Consider the following 18,159-nt stretch of genomic DNA (forward strand, 5'->3'; position numbering starts at 1 on the left):
AATTGATTGTAGCTATACTTCAGTTTTTACTTGAACCTGTCTGTGGTATCAGAAACAGAGTGTTGATTGCATCCAAAGATTGAGCTATATTTCCAAACCCCAAAAGTGTATGTGTTTGCCATTAAAAATAATAAATAAAGCTAAAAATGCCACTACATGCTTAGAACCATCGTAAGATTAGAACATATGATCCTACAAAAGAGCAATTCTTTAAACAGTCTGCTGTGATCCCTAAATTATAGGAGGTTTGAAAGGGTCTATTGATTCTATGGCAGAACAATAGATGGCCTGTACTTAACTCCTTAATTGATTTTTATGATCCTGATGGATACCAGCCAAAGAGTTGGAACAAGTTGTAAGGTCATACCAAATTATTCCTTTTGAACATTTCCGCAATCAAATCTTCTTATGTTATAAATTAATTTGAAAAGGAAAGTGGTCAATTATAGCACTTCATAATTAGAAACCCACATGCAAAAAAGCTAATGAGATGTATCTGAGATTTTCCATGCTCCATGGAGGCTTGCAGTAGAAGAAACTGAATAATTGTTTTGTGCCATATTGCACACAGAATTCCACTCAGTATAGAAAGAAAATACACTCAGGTCCATTACAAGGGGTATTTTTTTTTTTGTCAGAGTTTAAAGGTTTCACGCACAACAGTTTTAGGAAAGAAACCCAACTTTATACTTCAATTTTAACATTTAAGAGTATGGATTATTAAAGGTTACTATTTTACCTAATAATCAGATCATCTGCAATATGTCTCTGTGGTTAAGTACACTTAAACCAAGAAAAATGTGAAAAAATTCAAATTATCACATCTCTGTTCCACTGTGGGATAACTATTTCACTTTTCTGGCAGGTTGCTAATCTTTCCTTTTCTGTCCAAAACCCTGATGTTTTCTGGTCTTACCTTCTCTATTTCAAATGTGGTATGAAACTCAGGAGAGACTGTATTTGAAAGAGTCAGTGCACCCTTCAAGTGACATGCTGGGAACAAATGGTCACCTTGTACAGGTAGGTCTGCAAGGTCATCTGTGGGGCAGCTGAGGTCTCAGAGTGTCTTGAGTACAATGTCATATTAACATGTGTTTCAGATGAAGTTGGAAAACATTTCTGCTTCACTTTTCTCCCTTCCTCCCCATTCCTCTGTCACTTCCCATTAATTGTCCCTCCCCAAGCCCTCTTTATAATACTTTTATCAAGAATTAAAATATTTATAGTGAAATGCAAACACTGAAGTGAAATCAACAGGAATCTTTGTGCCAATAGCAGACCTTCATGAGTCACCTTGGTTCAGGCACATTATACACCAACAGGGATTTGCAAACTAGCTGGGCACAGCACAGAGAGCACAGCAGTTATTTATAGGGGGCAGTGCATGCAATAGATGGCCAAGACAAACACAGTTACACACTAAAGACTAATATGTTCCTCTGGCTGGACAAAACACTTCTGCAGGCAGCTCTCTGTCAGGGATGACTTGGAGAGCCTTTGCTTGCAGAGAAGGCTGAGCCTTGGTCTTACTGCATTACCCTAATAGGCTCCCCCTAATCCTTTTTCCCTTTGTTTTTTATTTCTTCACTTCTTCCTGTCAGGTATTTTGAATTCTGGAGCTGCTAGATGTTATACAGTACTTGTGACTGTGGGATATCTTATCTCTTACGGACATTTGGTGGCTCCAGCCCCAGCACCTTCTCACACCAGTGTAGCCACATGGAGCCCAGGTCATGCACCAGGGCTGCATAGACACCAGGCTTTGAGTTAGAGTGGCTGCACCCTTGGATTCAATATGCATCTAATGGTTTGTTCATCTTCTCGTTCAACCTACCTTCAAATGTATGGAAGCCAAATTAAATTTTAGGATTGATCCTTTCCTAGAGGAAATTCAAATTGGTTTTGCTTCTCCTAGATGGAGGGAACATCTTGGGAGGAAGCACAGTTGATTGGGAAGGTATCTGTATATCTTGCCAGTCCATACTTGACATTTGTGACAGTCAGGATCCCTTAAAGAGCCACAGGTAGATCATTGTCTGTCATCATTGGGAACTGTATTGCTGCCTTTTGGGGGTGGAAAAATAGAGTAGCATCCCCTGTAACACAAGAACCTGCAATTTTTTTCAATGAGTTCCTTTTGCTGGTGACCCCATGAACCATAACATTCTGTGAGAAGAGATCTTGTCACAGCCACTTTTATTTATGTGGCAAGATACAAGGGAAAAGAAGAACCAGTAGTCAAGCTGACATAACTCCAAAGGTTTGCTGCTGACACAACAATCTATGTCAGTTCAAAGCCCTCAATCTAACAAATTGAGTATTTTTAAAAACTTTTGTTAAAGTTAGATGAAATGAATTAGGTGCATGGCCTTGCTAACAAGAACAAAACTGGTTTGTTTTTTAGATGAAGTGCTTGCACTTCAGCAACAAATCTTGACCTTTTTCTGCAGTTCATTTTCTTTGGTTTAACAATTTCAGAGCTATTATTTTCACTTACAATTCTTTATGGAAAGCTTTGAAGCTGTAAAAAAGTTAGCAAACTTTCATATTTTTATCTTTCTCCAATCTGCTGCTTAAAACAAATCACCAGAGTCTGTGAGTTGACAATCACTTGCAAATGAGGTACTGGTTTCTGCATGTTAGAAAACTCTTTTCTACAAATAAGCATGGACCAGAAATCATACAACAGATATTTTTAAATTTATTTATTTATTGAGAAGTGCATGGAGTGGTTATGGAAAAGTGTTCACAGTAAAAACAAAATCAGGCGATATTGATATTTCATTTATACAAGATAAGATAGATATGGATATATTTTAAGTGAGATAAATATTTTAACATCCTAAAATATAAGCAAGAAAGGACCAAGTGAAAAGATTGGGTGACCAAACTATGGCATATAGTTAACATGAAGCGGCACAGTCCCAATTAAAAATAATTTTGAGATGTTTTGAGCCTCAAAATAGATTTTAGGGTTCCAATTTATTTTATTGTGAAAAATTTATAAATGACTAAATAAGATATAGAGGCAGATCATGTAGGCTCAGAAAGTTTAGTTTTTATGTGAAGGTAGACCTGTTAGGGAAGGTCACTTTAGTGGTCAGTGAAGGCCTTTTATTCATAAGCATTTGTTTCTTACACTATTTTTATTTGCAGAAGGTATAATTTAACATCTGCCTTTTCTCTGAGAAGACACATTTATATTTTATATCTTCCCTCTCAGTCAGCTGTGGATTTTCTTTATGTTACCCTGACTGGGCAAAGAGCCATGCTGCTGGCACAGACCCCACCAGGGCTGACCCCACTCCACACTGCTGCACAAAAGCCTCATGGCAGATAACAGCATGGTGGGAACTTAGAGGTATTTCACTTCCTTTAAGCATGTGAAAACAAAGCTCAGTTTTTGTGATAATCATACAGATTTATGCAGACTATTGCACAAGAGGAAATTCTCTCTTCCAGAGTGTAGTGTTTGTACAGTTTTTGCACAGGAAAAATTTAAACACAATCTGTCATTGCAGAACAAAGAGCTACAATTCTCCTTCTATTATCATTTTACAGAAGAGAAAAAGAATATTATTTGAAGTCAATTTCATATCTATATTACACTGGAAACAGTGCTACAGTATGTAAAAATCAATGCAGATACTCAAAGTTCTGGTGAAATTAAGATGCACTTGGGAAGTGAGTGTCATAGTGAGAAAAACCTAAGAACCACGAGGACTTCATGCTCTACATGATTGGCTACAGCCTAGTGGTCTCTGGAAGTACCATAACCACAGTTGGGTGTGAAAATGAACATTAGCTCTTTGATCTTCATACCACTGAGGTCTTGCAGAAAGGTAAAGATTTAACAGCATAAAGAGCACAGCAGGTTGATCTGAGAATGATAAAAATCTTTATTGAAGAAAACCATTCAGGTGTGGAGAGCTTTCAAAAAGTTTTGGGTAGTTTTTTCCTAATTATTATTTTTATTTTACTTTATAACAGGTACTTTCATGAGGAATGCTGTATTTTTGAAAACTTCCATACTTTTTGTGTGATAAACACTCAAACAAATAATTTTGATAGGTCACAGAAGTTGTTCTTTCCAACAGAGCTGTACCGCAAACGTCAAAGTCGGAGAATACAAAAAACAAAAGTTAAAAAACAGATAAAAAGCATGAAATGGGAACATGATTTTATAAAATTATTCCTTGTCTCTATTCATATCTATTGAAAAAAGATTAACTGAAGTTGGAAGAGACCTATGGAACTAATCTGATCCAAATTCAGCCCAAAGTGGGGCCAAAGTAAAAATTATTAAGAGCTGGTCATATCTTTTCTCAGTTGAGCTGACAATCTCTCCAAAGTGGGAGGTTCCAGAAAAAAATCTGGGTAAACAGTTTGACCAACACTGAGAATATTTTTTTGTTAAAAACAAATTAAAATGTTCATTGATAAAATAGTTGCCTGGTATGTCTCAGACTTTCAGGATGGATCTTCTGTCAAGGCTTCCTTGCACTGTCTCTATTACTACACATTAAGTAGTAGAAGAAAGTAAAAAGACCCCTTCCTCTCTCATCCCTTGTCCACATTTGCCAAACCACATTCTCTCAGACTCTTCTCAAAAAATCATTTGCTTCAAAATCTATAAAAGAAGATTGGGAAATGCCACAGGCAGTGTATGCAGACTGTGTATCAACTCTTAATTGGGTGAGGAAAACCAGACAGATTTCTAACTTTTTTTTTTCTGCACCTTTCAACAATTTTTGGGCTTCTTTGTTATCCACATAACTTCTTCAGCATACTTTCAGGAAAAAAAAATTCAAGAAATAGAGTGAATTAAGAAAGTACACTTCACCAAAGAAAAGGAGGAGGCAAGAGACTATAGCACAGATTCTATAGAGATTTGCTAGAGGCTAACACCAATTTTAATCCAAATACTACGTCTGGTCTAGAGTTCACATAGATTTTCAGTCTTTACTTAACACATTTCTTATTTTTAACCAAGTCTCTCCAGGCAGAAAGAAGCAAAGACTATTTTCATGGAAAGTTTTTCAAGTAATTCAGTTCTGAACAGACTCTTTTTAAAAACTACTTTTTCAAGGGCCAGAAGCAAGATGAGGGGACAAATCGAATAGTCTAATTAGCAAGCTGAATACAGCATTAGTCAGGCATCTGAAATGAGTGTACACTGCTTGCTAGATGAGAGATTTGCTTCAAGGCCTCTTTTGCTGTTTAATGTGAAATGTCCTGTGAAAAGGAGATGGATCCAGAACCTTCTCCCAGGCAGAGATCATGTTGTCACAGACCAGCAGCTCTCAGTTTACCATTTGAAGAAAATTGTCATTAAAGAGTCTTCTTGAAAAGATAGCTGCCTATGACTGAAACAAACAAGAAAACCATGAATATATTGAACCTGGAATTGTGAAGCCTATAAAGTGAAATCTGTCCCAAGATAGCACTGTTATACAAACTCTTTGTAAGGTACCATAAGTACACATAGGACTCTGATCAGATATCAAGTTAGGGAGTGGGAATTAAGTTATGGGGTGGAAGATGCAGGGTTGTACCAAGATTCACTGTTCTGTGGCCGACCAAATGGGTTTGAATAAATTTTGTCAGGAATGTATGTCCTATAGACTAAAACAATCTTAGAACCTTCATATATAATTCAGAGGGAGTTTTGAAGCCTGCAAAGTGCACAGCGCTTAATTGCAATGAAGTAACAAAACAGCAGTATGGTTAAGACTTCACCCAGTTTTCTTGAGTTCACCAAGTAAATTATTCCCAGCCTTAAAGCCTTTAGGCTTTACTACTACTCATTAGCTGGGTTTATTTTCATTATTCTGGCAAGGCCCACAAGGTGGTTATCATCTTGACTGCCTCATGTAGCAGAGTTTCCACACCAGGCATGAGTACAGCTGCAATTTCTACTCTCTTTCATTGCCAGAAAAATGTTAAGGGCACACCACGGGTCAATTCATGGCACAGCAATAAGTATGCAGACTTAAATGATATGATCAAGCTGTAGATGCCCCTTCTTCAGTTCCACCTGGTGTGAAAAACCCAACAATGGTAGAGAATTATTTCCTAATTTTTCCTTATCTGTGTACTATAAGTGGTGTCTTCTCATTTCCTTTACTGTGTTATAGCCCTGGCTTGAAGTTCAGGTTCAGCTGATGCAGGCTCTCTGTGTCTAGTGACTCTCTGTGCTTTAAGCTGCCTACAAAAGCAGAGAGAAGAAAGATATAAAACAATGTACATCAATGTAGGTATGCAAGAATATTATTTCAGAGGTTGATATTTAGAGAAACAGAATTTTCAATCCTTTGGGGGAAAAAAAAGTCTTATTTTTTTTCTTTTTATACCCAGTTTCTGTTTATTAGGAGCAATTCAATATTAATCTTCCTTATGCTACTAGTTTTGTGATATTTAATGAGTTTGAATGCAATACATATGTTCATAGGCAGAGCTAGAAAATTTTTACAGTTTCAAGTTGCATTTGAATCTTTCCAACAGCCAATCCATTATTTATCCTTCCTTATCAAGTGCTGACTTCTGCTGAAGTCTAAATTCCACCTTCTGTTTGGAGCAAAACTGTGTATCTAGTGAGTGGTAGACTCACAACAATTATTTTCTTTGGTATCTGGACATTCATGCAGACCTTGCTTTTTTTCCAGGCATCATTCAAGTCTTCAAGGAAAATTCATTGGAGCTGCAATCTCTGCTCTTGTTTGCTCCTCGAAATGCCTGGTGCCATCTAAACTTATTTAGACTTGTTTCAGCTGTAGAAATCCATGAAGCTCTTAGCCTGACGCTCCCTGACTGAAAAAAAAAGAAATCCAACAGTTATGAAATCACACTTTGGAGTAAGATAATATTATTACTATCCAATATGTACAGCCCAGTAGGATTTAATGAAAGGATATAAAAAAGTGAAAAAAGTCTTTCATGAATGCTTATGAGAAGTATATTGTAAAACATAACACAGACTGCATACCAGATGAGGGTAACTAAATGAAGTTACTTAAAAAAAGAATGAAGCATCAAATTAAGCCATTAAAAATAGCTTGCCAAGAAGAAAAATGTACTTCAGGTGGAACACGTGTAGGTTACCTGATCCTTCCAAGTCTAACCAGGAAGGTTAGTTAACCTGTTGCATTGTACCTTTAAGCAGCATTTTTAAAAGTTGATAAGAAAATTTATAACTGTCTGAGGGATTTTAGAAAAGTAATTGCAGCACCACCATTCAAAACCAGAATTTGAGTACTTAGATGAAATTTATGTGATGTTAAAGCAGAGGACTAAATGTTCATGTTGCACATCCCGTCTACCTTTGTATTAAAAAAGCCATAAACAGCAAGTTGTTAATATTTTTAAAGTGTTTTGCAGTGAAGCACATTTTATTGTTATATGAAATACTAACTAATTAGACATAGATATTGCAGCTATAAAATATTTGAAATAGACAAGTTTTATGGCAATACAGCTTATTTGTTCTCACTCTCAATACATATTGCCTTAAATAGGAAAATATACATCTTCCTAAAGAGTACATAATAAAAATACAATAGAAGATGACCTATCAAGCTGTGGAGAGATATTACAATGATAAATACTTCTTGCAATTTTAGCACTTCCATTATTATTTCAAAAAGGAAGTAATAATAACTCCTTGATAATATTTATAAATTAATTTAAATTATGAGGTTTTATTTGGTTTGCTTGGCAAGGTTTTGGTAGTGGAGATTCTACAGGTATGGGTTCTTTGAGAAGCTGTGAAGAGCTTCCACTGTGTCCAATGAAGACAATGTCAGCTGGCTCCAACTCCAATCAGCAATAGTCTGGTAACAGACTTAAGAAGGGGAAAAAATTGCTGCACAACTGCTGCAGACAAAGAAGAGGAGTTAGAATATTTGAGAGAAATATCTCTGCAGCCAGCAGTGTCAGTGGTGCTCCAGGTGCCAGAGCAGAGATTTCCAGGCAATCTGTGATGAGAACCACGGTGGTGAAGACCATGGTGAATCAAGGGTGTCCTTGCAGGCCATGGAGGTCCACAGGGGAGAAGAGATCCACCTGCAGCCTATGGACGACCCTGTGGCAGAACAAGTGAATGCTCAGAGACTGTGGCCCTGTGGGAAGCCTCTGCTGTATCAGGCTCCTGGCAGACCTGTGAAGAGAGGACATCGCTCTGGAGCAGGCTTGCTGACAGGCCCTGTGGCCCTATGGGGGACCCATGCTGGAGCAGCCTGCTCCTGAAGGACTACACTCCATGGAAATGACCCACAATGGAGCAACTAGTGAAGACCTTCAGCCCATGGGAAGGATCCATCCTGGAGAAGCTAGTAGAGGACTATCTCCTATGGAAGGAACCTCGTGCTTGAGCAGAAGAGTGTGAGGATCGTCCCCCTGTGGAGGAAGCAGTGGCAGAAAAAAGGTGAGATGAACTGACTACAGCCTCCATTTCCTCTCTGTCTGTGCTGCCATGGCAAGGAGGTAGAGAATTCTACCTCCTTATAAAGAAGGCTGTGGTGTAGGGAGGTTGTTCTTGAGATTTAGGTATATTTCTCATTATCCTACTCTGGTTTGATTAGTAATAAATAAGACTAATCTCCTCAAGTTTTGTCCATGACAGTAATTGGTAAGTGATCTCTCCCTGTCTATATCTCAGCTCATGAGCCTTTTATTTTCTTTCCCCTGCAGAACTGAAGAGGTGAATGCCAGAATGGCTTCCTTGGGAACCTGGCATCAAGCCAGGGTCACCCCACCAAAGACTTAGAAATATAAAAAGTCAAGGACAGAACAAAAAATCTGTGGAGATTTGAAATACAGCCAAATATGTCTTGATAAGTCTTGAAGAATATTATTTTATTATGGAACAAAATATCAAAATATATTTGAGTGAAATATGAATTGAAAATAGAAATATAATTCCATGACAATACAAGAGAGAATGAAGTGCAAACTGTTGATGGCACATTTTTGCTGCAAGTTGGTTGGAGGACATATATAATTTCAGTTTCATGTGGGAAATTATGTTAAGATATCAGCTTGGTAAACATATAGAAACTGTTTTCTGTTCCAAACATAACAGGTAAAAAACCTCAAAGTCATTGCTTCTGGTATTTGTGATAGGCCAGCGAATCCAATACCTGTAGGGGATTTTTGAGGTTAGAAACTGAGAACAGAATTTTGTGCAACTTGAAATAGTAACACAGAATTAAATGTTTGAGAAGGAATCAGCAGCGGACATCTTGACAAAGTGCACATTTAGCAAGGAAGAAAACCCCCTGATAGTAGGGAATTTAGTTGATATGCAACCTTCTTAAATAGGCTTAGAAGCAAGGCAGATTAAAATATTAAACATTTTACACTAAAACATATGCAGTTGTGACTAATCTCAGCTGAATCTGGATGGGTACAGGTTGAAACAAGTGCGATTTTTGTCTCATCTTGTTTTTAAGAGTGTGAAATTTAGACCATTAAGCTAGATCTAGTATTTTTTAAGCTCATTTTTTATACAAGTGTTTCCTAAGCAATGTTTAGTTGTGTCTTTTGATAGCTCTTTAGCATTTGGAGGTATTCAACTTGTCCTGCTGTTCTTCCATTGAGAATTCCTTTAAAAACCCTATATTCTTTTTCTCTGCCTTTTGGGATAAGAGTGCACTTCTTAGGGCTGCTTCATAAATGTAATAGTCTAAACCTTTTCCTGTCCTTTGCTGGGAATGTCGATGAAAGGATTTCACGTTTTTTTTTTCTGTCTTCCTCTATATGAGCAAAATTTTAGAATTTCAGTAAAGACTTGACATCTTTTTCCAACTGATTTGTATCACTGATGTTTCTGTGATAGACAACAGTAGGTATTTGACAAAGTAAATGCAAAATTAAGCAATAAGTCAGAAAATAAATGTGTTACTGAATTGTTGACTCCTGTGGACAGTATGTCTCCTATGTCTGTGGACAGTATGTCTCCTACATTATCAACCTCTTGGAGTAACTTCTTAAACATTTGGTCTTGTAACTGGCAACATAATCTTTCTTAGAATAACTCATCCTGGGGCTCACGTAACGAGCAGAGGCAATCAGAGACCTGCATCTCTGCAGTAAGAAGCACTGTACAAGCCAAGCCAATAGCAAGAAGCAGTCAGTACTCATCAAGCATTCTGGTGCATTACTACAAATTTAAAAGGTGAAGCAAAACACCTGTGAGACTAATTTGTCTAAACTGAGTGCCAGGATTGTCATGACTCAAACAACTGTGCTTGAAGCACTAGACAGGAGGTATTGATAGGTAGTCAAGAAGTGTGAAACAAATGTTGACTTGCTTAAAATGTCAATAATAAACTATCTCCAATTTCAAGACAAAACAATTTCACCTCTAGCTCATTCATAGCTCTGGCAAGAACATCTTGTTCAAAATTTAAGTAATGACGTCTCCAAGTTCCTAGTCAAAATCATAAACAAATACAATAACAATTTCTAATCTTTGTACATTTGCTTCTGCCTTATAAATGCCAAGAACCAAATGTTTAATATAGTCTAATTAGATTTGGTACAGTAAAAAAGGTCTTGATTAAAATTTGGGAATTTCCAGTACTGTTATCTTTATTATAATGAACTTATTATTATATGCATATTTTTACAAAATGTAAATGTAAAAATGTAGTACTATACATTAGAATTTAGACAATAGGAGTAAAATAGAGACTAAAGACTTACAAATAATATAATAGAATATGTTTGCTTGTAATTATTTATCTAAAAATAATATTTATATGCAGTGTCCAGAAACTTCACACAAATTTATTATAATGCTTCAAAGTGTAATTTCAATCATATTTTAACTGGAATTTTTGCTTCAGTGATGACTGATAAAAATGAAAGTCCTTGTTCTTACCCCATTTCTACAGAAAACACTTTCACAATAGAAATGTCTATAACTTCAATTTTTCATAAATGTTTTTGTCTCTTGATTTTTACAGTTTGAAACCAGTGGAGAGCTAAAAATTAGTCCTGTTTGTGTGCTCATTTCAAAATGATGAATGAATTCCAACATACTAATTATAACAAGTTTTGTGATCAAGATGGATTAAAGTTATGGTATCTGCAATTGTGATTTTATTTGTTTCCAAAAGTAGGTTCTTTTGTCTATTCTGTATCAATCTGCACAGCTAATCAATTTAGCAATCTCACATAGTTTGACAGCCTTTCTGAAGTAGAAAGTAGATATAAGATTTTATATTTTAGAATCAAAGTATAATAGAAAGGTTTGAGTTGAAAGGGACCTTAAAGATCACCCAGTTCCAACAACCTGCCTTGGGCAGAAGTACCTTTCACTAAACCTGATTGCTCAGAGCCCCATCCAGCCTGGTCTTGGACAATTCCAGTGATGGAGCATCCACAATTTCTCTGGCTAACCCGCTCCAGTCTCTCACCATTCTCCCAGTAACTATTTTCTTCTTAATACCTAATATAAACCTACCCTCTTTCAGCTTGAAGCCATTCCCACTTGTCCTGTCACTACATGCCCTTGTCAAGAGTCCTTCCTTTAGGTACTGGAAGTCCACAATTGGGTCATCCCAAAGCCTTCTCTTCTCCAGGATGAACAATCCATTAAATGAATTCTCTTAGCCTTTCCTAAGAATTGCTCCAGCATTTCCTGCGATGGAGAGGCTTCCTTAGGTGGGAATTCAATCATATAAAGGCATAAGTTTTGATATATCTTGTAAGTAAAAGACTACAAAATACAGACTATGATGCTTCCACAGGGCCCAAGGGAAGTCATAGGGCTTTCACAGTTCCAGAGTTTTCTGTATTATAAGAGATATATTGACCATGAAAGCACTCCTGTAAAGGCAAAGAGTAATAAAGCCAGCAGGGACAACTAATAACCCTGTAATTAAGCCCTGTGGGCAATTTAACAAACAAGCAGTATTTCTGTGGTATCATAGAATATATGATTTTGTATGGATTTAATATTACTTCTAGTGCCAGCCTCACAGCCATCATTGTATTTCCAGTAAATCCCTCCTGACATTCAAAAACCTGAGAAAATTTAATTAAAAAATAGAATGTTTCAGTAACCAAAGGGAAAACCAGCTCATGAGTTTTCCCTTTTTCAGATACCTCAAGTATACTTCTCCATCGCAAAATATCACTATGTTTATAATTTTACATGTCTTTGTGACTGGCAGGACTAAAGGTATTTTTTAATATAGAACATCGTAGAATCATTTATAGAGTAAGAGTGGCTATTATGATAAAACAGTGCATTATTTTTATAACTAAAAATCATCTGTAGTGTAATATTTCCTCAATTCTATCATGCTTATCAGTGCTGCACACAATGATAAAGGGTCTGATACTCCAAGACACCCAAACTCTTCAATTAACACTTAATTTTAAGCATGGATAATAAATAAGCTCTGTAATAAATAAATAAGCTCTGTAAATCAGCTACTTACAGGATTGCTCTTCAGATGACTTCATCTCATGTTACTAAGAAGACAGGTTCTGTATTTTATCTACCCCCTCAAGACTGTTAAAGTAAGGATTACTGAAAGGTCCCCACATTTTTATCTGGTTCTTTGCTAAGAAAACACCACTCAGTGGAAGCAATAATATGGGTAAGAGCATCCCAGGACAGATTTGCATTTTGTACTTTCAGTGTTTCCTGGCAGTGAAGACAAATAAAAGAAGACAAACAAGGATCCAGCACTTGCTTCCTTGAGTCTGGGTAGCCATGGCTCTGGACACAATGAGTGCTCAGGCTTGCCTGGGCACTGAAGCTATTATGGACCTACAGCCAGAAACTTTGAGAGCCAAAAGATAGCACTCACCCCAAGAGAGACCAGAGATCAGGTAACGTTCTTTCATGGGCTTTGCCTGGGTCAGCAAGCCTGTGGCACAGACACCCTCAAAAGCTGCCTGCATCCTATCAACTCATCCTTTATTTGCCCTGTGAGTCTCTGACAACCCCGAGCCACAGTGCCAGTTGTCATCTGAGAGAAACATCCCATGTCAGAGGTCCCCAGAAAGGCTGGCAAATAACCACAGGAGGTCATATCTCTGTTTTCCTCAGTTTCCTTACTGAAACAGGAACACTTCTGTTTTGTAAATATTGAGTTTTTTGGGTCCTTTACATGACTTTGTCCTCTTTTTAACACTGCTCATGAAATCCATATCAAAAGGCTTTTCCTCACTGGACAATGAAGTTACCAGTGAGGGGTCATTGACTAGGAGCCTTAAAAGAGTAACTTGTGCTCGGTGAGTCTCTCTCAGTAGTTAAGTCACTCTTAATTATCCTTAATTGCTCAGCATTGCTCATGGAAGTAGTCACAGAGGGAGACAGGGTTATGGCAACTTTTGTGACAGAAGAGCATGCTGTGATCAGTGCTGGTATGGGACAGAAACCTCTGGGAAGACATAAGAGATACAGTGAGCAGCAGAAAAATTATCCAGGCAAAACAAGAAGTTGTGACATATCCATTCTACAAGCTTATAAAGGTATTTATCATGCAATATCATCTCTAAGGACAGTAATATAGGGCAATGAAGTAGTGTCATTTTCTGACAATATCAAGCATTAAAAATGTCAGTTTATACAAATGCACACTTATTTCTGAGATTGCAATGTAATAAACACAACACAGCCAGCCTTACGCAGCTTGCAAATAAGGTCTCTTCAATTTCCTTTCAATACTCTGAACTTTTGACAAAAGATAAACCAATAATGACTAAATATTATTTATGATCACTATTGGTGTATGATATTCTCTCCTTTTGTATAAGTGTATGATACAGTCATTATTCTGACAAAATTCCTCTTTGGAAACAATGAATCTCTTACATAAAGAAGGGGAAAGTGCACTTCCTATAGAGGTAACTGCTTTACATAACTTGCTGCTAATTAAATATTTACTTTGCTCTCTGAAATCTCACTTCATTATAACTTTGAAAAATAAAAGCCACAACCAGTTTTTCTGGTTGAAGAATTTTGTTTCCTGGGTAAATAAAATTAAATTATGCCAATAAAGTTGATGCTGCAATTTGCCAGGAAGAACTATGTAGTCAGCTATAGCACAGCAGAGAAATATTGGTCTGGAAAAGGATAATTTTTTTCAGAGGCTGATCAGGGATGGAGGAACACTAGGTTAGCTGATGAAATATGTGGATGATCATAATATACAAGCTGAGGCCTGTATGAGGCTGTTTAGTCCTTTGTTTATCCATTTATGTTTATTATGTATGAATTTGTGATGCTACAGAGCTGAAGTACCCCTAAAAGTCTGCCAGAATTACCTGTGAGAGAAGTGAAACTCAAAGTGAAAATATTATATCACCACTTCATTTTTTTTTTTTTTTATGTCCAGGAGTCGAGGACACGTGGGTTGGCACTGAGACTAACAGCTATGGATATCTTTATATGGATATCCATATCTTTCCCATGAATTGCCCTTTTCCTCCAGAATAGGGCAGCCCTCTTCTGCCTCTGTCCTTGCACCAGGCTGGCATCCAGATTGCTCCAGGGATAGACAGAGGGACAGTTTGACAATAGAGATTATTGATTTCTACTGGCCAAGAAATGTTCACTGGCTATGCTAATGTAGCTACATCCAGAACTACTGGACAAATTATTTCTAAAACACTAATTTTCAAAGCACTTTAAGCTGATAGAGAAAATAGGGATAGTTCATTAAATGTTTCACTACTTTAAGGTTGTATCAAATTTTGTAAACCGGGATTTGTCAAAGTAATTTCCTGCTGCTTCCTTACAAATTTGAGATTTTCTTTGCCCTTTAGTTGCCAGAACCCTTCGCATCAACTACTTTTTTTGTTTGTTTGTTTGTTTTAATTTTCCTATTTCTAATGGTCCATCAAGAATCTAGGAGAAAAGAGCCAGTGAGGCAAAGCTAGAGAAAGCAGTATGAAAAGAGCATGTATGCCTTAGTACAGCAGATATCCAAAAATGGGCCTAACTTAAAGTTTTATTCCTATCCTTTTTTTCAAAGATATCTTTAGATATTTAAAAATGTGAAAACTTTAGGGCCAAATGCAGTCAAGATCTCTTCATGTGGACATAGTCCTGATATATCTCTCCTTTCCTCCTGTCTCAAGAGGCAAGAAATAAAAAACATGTTGTGGATATTCTCAGTTCAGTCAGAGAGAAATGGAGAATTTTTAACCAGGCAGGAGCCTGGGAAACAGTTGGGAAAGAATGTAAATTTTTCTTTATCTCTCTTGTTGTTCACATTGTTTATAGATAAGTTCTGCCACTGAGCATCATTCACTGAACAAGAATGGTTTGAGATGTTTTTGCTCTGGAACCAATGGAATTGGTCTGGATGATGCTCTCTAAAAAAGAGATCTGTATTTGAAATAAATCTGAGTTTTACTCTCTCATCTTCTGAACTGGAGTTGTTTTGTACCATCCTGCCTCAACGGCATCAGCATATTATTTGTCTGTTTAGGCCTGAGACCGTTTCCCATTATTGCATAACTGGTTTTGATTTTCCTGTGTGTTTTGTGACAAAATCAAATCATTAATGGGATATGGAAATTCTCATGTGTGATGGATCTGATAAAGAAGATCTGTCAGTCCAGTAGAAGTTATTGGTATATTTACCATGTAAATAATAGAACTACACAAAATTCTTAGTAAAAGAAAGCCTTAATAATTTCCATTAGCATGCCATGGTGTATAAATGAGTAATAATGTCTGCAAAAAGAGAAACCTGCTTAACAACTTCAGCTTGGTTTGCAGTACTTTTTTGTTGTTGTTCATACAAGACAAACATAATTTTGGACAGTCTTTTGAACAGGAACAAAGTGAAGCCAATGCTTTTGTAATGGCTTGGAGTAAATATTAAGAAGACAAAACCATGAGGGAAAACTTGAGGCTGCAATTTAACTGAGTCAAAAGATTACCTTTATTTTTTTATTTTTAAATTTTTTTTAATGAACATGTTGAGTCCATTTATATTCAGATCAGCTTGACATAAACCACCACAAACACTTATGGTAATAGATTAATTCAGGACAAGATGACTTTTCTAACTTTTCTGATGACTTTCGGGGCTGAGCACACCATGAAATAATTAAAAAGCAATACTTGAGATAGTAGTATATGAGTATAATCAACAGCTCTTGTGAAAATGCTTTTTTTTATCAGGAGGCTTTGTAGGAGGATTTATGAGAGGGTAAACCATTAGAATTATCAGAAACTCATATTTGCTAATCAACATGCAGCTTCTCCTTAGATTCCATAAGTCTGGCTTGCTTGGGGGGCAATCTCAGCATAAAATTGGCAGCATCCAGGGATGCAGATCCCAAATACTGAAGTGAGCACAGTTTAGAACCTATTTTATGAACCAAAGTTGATTCTTTATGTATTTATGTCAAGCCCGCTGGTTTTGCAAAAACTCTGTTGCTGTGTTTTTTGGGTTTCTTTATTCACAAATACTTGGATTTCGTATAGATAGAAAACAGTCTTCCATGCTCATTAGATTTTTCTAAAGAGAAATAGCTGTTTGCAGAACTGTGATATATACTATAACTTTCTATGCTTTCTTTTTTTACTCATCATGACAAACGTAAGTCACAAAGCACCAAAGCTTCCAATATAATTTTCTTCAGATTTGAACTTATTTATTATCTTCCATAGTTACAGGAAAACTCCTTTTAGCAAACCACAGAAGCCCATTCCAGAAGCTATGTACAATTTTTAAGTGATATATGAGAACATCTTTTGTCTTGTAGTGCTAGCACACAGCCTTAGTGGACAAGATGACTGTCAAATGCCATGGTTGCTTTAGTCTGCTGCTTTCTGAACAAAGTCATACAGTATTCAGCAGCTATGCAGGTCAATTGTTATAATCTGTCTTTCTGGTTTTGGGGGGCCTTAAAGGATGTGAAAGCCATAGTCCATCTAGTTCATCTTTCATTCACTTAGAGAAAAATTATTTATAGGTGTGTATGCAAATGAGCTGTCTTCTGTCCCCTGGCTTCCACTAATACATGTACTTTTAAAAATGACCAAATAATAAGCTAAGAAAAGGACCTATAACAACAGCACCTTACTTCCAAGCTGATAGATTTTTTTTTCAGAAAATAAAGGTAACCTATGCAGCTGTATTTATTAATTAGCTTCCAGAATGGCAGAGGTTGGAAAACAAATTGACTGAGTTTCTCTCTTTGAAACCCTGCAAGTATTTATTTCCTTAAGCTCTTGTAGCTGCACTTGTGCCCAGTGGACACCAGAAATATGGACTGCAGCAGTTAGAGTAAGAGGGCAATGGATATGTGGGAATTTGAGAGCTCACAGGACATTTCAAGCTCTAGCTACCCGTCAAGAAGAGACTGCTACCTGTGAGCTGTCCTTTCCCTGAACCTAGTAATCTAGGTAGTACACTACCCAGTAGTCAGAATTTTACCAAGAGAGACCATCACTCCACTACCTGGTCTGGCAACAGGTCTGCAATCCCCTAAGGCAGCCAAATGGTCATTTTGCCAAATAGCTTTCATGCAGATTTTGAAAATCATGAAAAGGAGAGAACAGTAACGCCTTCAATAATTTTTAGCAGTTGAAGCTGAAGAAAGTCTGTTTAGGCAGCTACTTAATAAGGTAGATATAATCTTTACTTTCAAAACCAAAATATTGCCTTTCTGTGATTTGCAAGGTGTCTTTTAAAGGAAAGAGCAGTTCCATCTCACTGAGCTTCACCATACAAGTAGATGATGGAGTGATCTGTGAACAATGTCTTCCTGAGAACATGCACCTTTCTAGAATTCTAAAGAAGAACGTACTCAACTGTGATAGCAACCTGAGGAAGAGGAGGTGGAGTTTGGGGCTAGTGGTTGCTGGCTTCCATCTTGTGGAAAAAAGTTTTGGATATTGAGAGTACACTCAGAGAACATCAAAACAGAAGAAACAGATAAAATCTGTTTAGATAACACAATCTAAGTCTAAAAATAAAATAAAAAGCAAACCTCAGAATTCAATGTCTGAAGATCCTGGGACAAACCCAAGAGTGACCTGATTACAGTGCTGGTGTGGTAGAAGAAAACAACATTGATACAGCTCAGCCCTGACCTGGAAATTCTTCTGGGGGAAAAAAACCCCACCAACCAACCACAAATAAACAAAACTAACCAAAAAAAGCAAAGTAAAACAAA

At 36.9% G+C, this 18,159-nt stretch overlaps 1 long non-coding RNA gene across 1 annotated transcript; it reads right to left on the bottom strand.

The window, feature by feature from the left end:
* Nucleotides 1–3,875: 3,875 nt before the first annotated feature.
* On the bottom strand, nt 3,876–12,633 carry LOC140683733 (uncharacterized). The gene is made up of 3 exons (XR_012055110.1): nt 12,450–12,633; nt 6,650–6,810; nt 3,876–6,208 (listed from the first exon to the last, which is right to left on the bottom strand). It is a non-coding gene; the product is annotated as an uncharacterized lncRNA (long non-coding RNA).
* Nucleotides 12,634–18,159: the final 5,526 nt, after the last annotated feature.

This window comes from Taeniopygia guttata, chromosome 3, assembly GCF_048771995.1.
Source record: "Taeniopygia guttata chromosome 3, bTaeGut7.mat, whole genome shotgun sequence".
Lineage (NCBI taxonomy): Eukaryota > Metazoa > Chordata > Aves > Passeriformes > Estrildidae > Taeniopygia > Taeniopygia guttata.